The 5211-nt window shown below is 38.9% G+C and overlaps 1 pseudogene; it reads right to left on the bottom strand.

Annotated features, from left to right (window-relative positions):
* Positions 1–236: 236 nt before the first annotated feature.
* On the bottom strand, positions 237–1336 carry LOC111151461 (annotated as a pseudogene).
* Positions 1337–5211: the final 3875 nt, after the last annotated feature.

Genomic DNA, 5211 nt, shown 5'->3' with positions numbered 1-5211 from the left:
CAAATAACACGCCAATATATAAAAAAAAGGAAAGACTCACAGCATGTATGTTTAAGATGTATGAGTGAGAGTTGCATGGTAAATTATGAAATATTGATGGCAACTGTTCCCAGATTGCTTTTTTTTTAATACAAATCATTAGGATATATTTATACCATATATAAATCTACACATTAGAAGATAGTATTGATTTTACTCTACAGAGTATCACTCTAGAATTCTTTTTTAAAAAAATATCACTCGGTGGAATTAGATGATGACTGTGAAATAGATTCTCCCGTTACAATACTGCTTCTGTCATTTAGAGTTTTGACAACACTTGTAGCTGGAGACTGTAGCACTTTACGAGAAAGTCTCATTCTTCCGTCAGCTGGATCACGCCCAAAGTATTTCACCTGAATTTCTTGGCCAACTTCTAATCCAAGGGCGGTGGGATGTTTAATCTTTCGTTGATCAAGTTGTGTGTTATGGAGTAGTACTGCAGTCATATTTGGATATAATTTAACCATCACTCCAGTGTCTCTGATTTCAGTTATTGTGGCGGTATACACTGCTCCAAATTCTAGTTGCTGCTCTTGATCATCTTTGCAGATTTCAGTAATGAAGTCTCTTGCTTCATGCATAGCACTTGGTGTTGGTGCAAATAAGAAAATGTTTCTTCATCCACCTGACTAACAGTTACTCCTGTTTCATCCAGAAGCTTTTTTAAATGATATCCTCCTGGTCCAACAAATTTTGCCCGTTTTGGTAATGGAAACTGAATAGTTTCTACAACAGGTCCATTTTCTTTTCTAGATGCTCGAGGTTTTGAAATAGTTTTGTTCATAATCTGTAGTATTTCCTTCTTTGCCACTGAGGCTTGTTGAATGGCCTCCATAACAATTTTTATTGGCATTCCAGGTAATTTAATATCAGCCTGTAAGGAGGTTATTCCCTTATTGTTATTATATTATTCAAAATTCCCGGCTATTTTGAAATCCATGTCACCATTGTAATCTTCAATTCCCAGAATATCTGTCAGCAAACGATAATCTTCTATTTCACCCTTGTCAGGATTGTTTTTGGTGACCAATCCTATTGCCACACCTGCGACAGCAGATGAAATTGGAACTCCTGCGTCCATTAATGCTAAACTTCCACTACATGCAGATGCCATTGAAGATGATCCATTTGACTCTAGGACTTCAGATGTTACTCTTATTGTGAAAGGAAAATCCTTGGGGATAACTGGATACAAAGCTTTCTCAGCAAGAGCACCATGCCCAAGTTCTCTTCTATTCACCCCAGTTACTTTGCCAATTTCATTAGTGGCATAAGGAGGAAACTCATAGTGCATAGAGACATATAAGAAAATGTTTGGGGGAAATTGGAAGGGGAGGTGAACAATGAGAGACTATGGACTCTGAAAAATAATCTGAAGGGTTTGAAGAGGTGGGGGGGGTGGGAGGTTGGGGGAACCAGGTGGTGGGTATTAGAGAGGGCACGGATTGCATGGAGCACTGGGTGTGGTACAAAAACAATGAATACTGTTATGCTGAAAATAAATTTAAAAAAAAAGATTAAAAAAATAAAAAATAAAAAAATAAATGATGTAAAAAAAAAAAAAGAAAAGAAAATGTTTGAAACAATGACCTTGGCATAGGGTTACCAACTTTCTCTTTTTTTCAGGTAAACATATTTTAAATTACCATCTGCTATCTTTGTCATTTTATTCAAAACGATAGTTTAATGAAAAAGTAGAAAAGACATAATTTCCAAAAGAAAAAAAAATAGTCCCTCTCAAATCACATAGATTACTGACAGGTATCACTCTGGATACCATTTTAGCAGAGCTGGGTTTTCTTTTATTAAACTCTTTTAAAACTCACATTATATAAATAACCTATATGTACAACGCAGGAAACTTGAAAATGCACAGAAAATCACTAAGGAAAAAAAAGTTTGAATTTCCTCATCCAAAGATAAAACCAAAACTTGGCGAGCACCTGGGTGGCTCAGTTGGTTAAGCATCAGCCTTTGGCTCAGGTTATGATCCAGGATCCTGGGATTGAGCCCTGAGTCAGGCTCGCTGCTCAGCAAGTGGTCTGCTTCTCCCTCTCTCTCTGTCCCTCGCCCCCAACTTGGCTCCCTCTTTCACTCACTCATTCTTTCTCTTTCTCTCAAATAAATAAAATCTTTAGGAAAAAACAACCAACAAACAAAACTTGGTGTGCATGCAGGTGACATTTTAAATGGGTAATCAACTGACAACTTTCATTAACCAAAAGTTATTATACTATTCTTGCCTTTTTTATTTAGCACTATATCATGAATACTTCTCAAGAACAGATATATTCATCTACAACATGATTTTTAATAATTGCACAATGTCATATTTATATGAACACAGAATAATTTATTTAACCAATCCTCTAATTGTTGAACATTTGCTGTTTTTTTTTTTCTCTCTCTTTTTTTTAATTTCTCCTCTATAGTAAGCAGTATTTTAATTTCCTCAGGTCTCTTCAGCTTGTGAATACAGACTAAAGGTCTACCTCAGTGGTAACGTACCTTTCACCATCTCTTGTTTCCATACTTATTCATGCAGAATCTCAGCCTGGAACACCCATGGAAGTCCCTAGGGATAGAAGCTTCACTTGACTTCAATAACAACTCAGATCCTTTCAGAATAATAGCTCTTATGAATATTCTCTGGGCACACTGGTATCCACCGGAAATCACTGAAGTCCCAATAAGCTTTAAGTGGTCTACATTCTCTTTCATATTTGGAGATAGCTTAGTTCCCATTGTAAGCATTTATATTATTTTGTATTAGAGGGATTCAGATCACACGTCGTTGCTTAGCCCGCAAGGCCCCCCATGAAAACAGTTCCTTTGATTCTGCCTGAAGCCCCTCTTTCTAAAAATCCTGGACAGTTATGCCTGAATTGGTCAGGGGGCCAAGAAAATGCAGACCAGGCCTTGAAAGTCTTTTCACTATAGGAAGGGCTCCTGCTATGAGGAACACTTTGGGAACCTCTGTCTCTTCTTCTGGAATAAATTCCTAGAAGTGAATTCTAACGTACATTTTTTAAGGCTTTTACTGTTATGGGCTGAATTGTTTCCCCTAAATTCATATGTTGAAGCCCTAACTCCCAGTACCCCAGAATGCAACTACATTTAGAAATAAGGACTTTAAAGAGGTGAAAAGTTTAAGTGAGACCCTTAAGTCAGGCCCAAATCCAATATGACTAGAGGAAATTTGGACACACAAAGAGACCTCAGGTGAGCTCATGGAGAATAGATCATGTGCTAACACAAGGAGAAGACACCATCTACAAACCAAGGAGGGAAGCCTCGGGAGAAACCAAACTTCCTGACACAGGGACCTCAGATTTCTAGCCTCCAGAGCTGTAAGAAATAAATTCCTCACTTGGTCTGTGGTTATTTATTACGGCAGCCCTAGCAAACTAAGTACAAATGTATACTCCAGTATTCAGCAAATCACTCCCACTTCCCATATTGTTTTCTGTCATGGTTGCCATGAAATCATAGAATGTCACATTTGGAAGGACTTGGAGACCCATCTACTGACTTCATGAGGATCTACCATAAAGTTTGGCACATAAAAGTGCCAAAGCCCGACCCAGACTTCTGAATCATTCTGTATGGGCGCAAATTTGTGTATTTACAAAGCTCTTCCCCAGCATTTACAGAATGCTCTGCTTAAAAAGACTGGTAATAACTCTCACTAATACGAATAGAGGGAAACATATAACATCCCTAATTAGTGACTGCAGTAAAATGCAAGTCTGTTGAGAGCTCTTTCCAGTAAACTGCACCAGCTCCTTCTCCAAATAATCTGAAGTGCTGCTTCCTGCCTCTAGTTCCCATCAGTAGGGATTTCTTTCAGTGGGCTCTAAGATGCTGCTTGCTCTGAAAAGACAATTAAAGTAATGAAGATGGTGATAGGTGGAGGCATGTATTGAGCACTTTCATGCTAAGCACTGTGCAAAGGGATTTGCATAAATCAATTCCTTTAATTCTTACTACAACCCAGACAGATATGTTATTATTCCCATTTTTCAGATAAGGAAATGAAGGCTCAGACTTAGGTTCATGAATAGTATGAGAGACAAAATGCAAAGCCTAACGCAGAACCCCATCCAAGTGACTCAAAAAAAAAGAGAACTTACACTTTCCAAGTGGGTCATATTTCAAAACATGAGTGGGCATGTCTGTGTTCTTCACAGACATGGAATGAAGCCAACTGTGGGAGACCAGGAATGGATTTAGACTCACCCAGTGGAGGGTTAGGTACTGAGTGTGGGTCTTGAGAGGCAGCCCAGTCCAACCCATAGTACCCAAAGGGCTTGTCTGCAGATGAAAGATGGTTGTCCTGGCACGCTGGGGAGTGTGGTCCACCAAAAAGAATAAAGAGCCTCTACAAATCAAGAGAGTCTGGAAGTAATATTTGGAAGTCTGTCACCACCAGTGTGGCTTGGGTGAAAAATCTGAGGGGAAATAGCATTTAATAGCAAAGGGAACATAGATAACCGGGTTTAAATTTTCCACTCTATCCTTTTTAGCTGCATGGCTTTGAATAAGTTTCTTAGCTCAGTTGAGCCCTAGTTTCCTAGTTTGAAAAATGAAGAGAATAATAGTTTTGCAAGTAGTTGGAAAAAATAGAGGCAGTACATGAGAAAGGCTTAGCCCTTAGTGGCCAATGGAGACAGAGCAGAACCAGCAAAGCAGTGACAACTCTCATTCTGGAAAAACCATGGTTCACACTGTTGGCAATGGGATTTCAAGCAAGGAGAAAGAGATCAAGAGGTCATAACCAAGGCACAAGGTAAAACTAGACTGTCTATTGTAGCATCACTAACTGCTTAGACTAGAACTGCTTAAAGTCTTCTTCAGTAACCTACAGATGAGTGTCTGAGTGAGTGAGTGAGTGTGTATGTGTTTGTGTAAGAGGGAAGGGGGAGTAGATGACTGTATAGGACCAAAAAAAAAAAAAAAGAGGACAGGAATTTGGCCTGTAAAATCTATCTTACCTCACTATCTCTGATTGGAGCACATTTAGCTACAGGAGCTCATTGACTTAAGCAATCCGGGGATCATTGCACTAGGGATTAGGGCCATGAGTACTTCCTTTGGAATCAGGCAGAGCGAAGTGTGAATTCCCACTCTTTCCCTTAGGAGCACTGAGATTCTCACAGGTTATTTAAC

The sequence above is a fragment of the Enhydra lutris genome, unplaced genomic scaffold (genome assembly GCF_002288905.1).
Source record: "Enhydra lutris kenyoni isolate GAN:26980312 unplaced genomic scaffold, ASM228890v2 scaffoldscaffold2, whole genome shotgun sequence".
Lineage (NCBI taxonomy): Eukaryota > Metazoa > Chordata > Mammalia > Carnivora > Mustelidae > Enhydra > Enhydra lutris.
The sequence above is the reverse complement of the archived record's forward strand: the minus strand, read 5'-3'. Positions and strand labels throughout refer to the sequence as shown.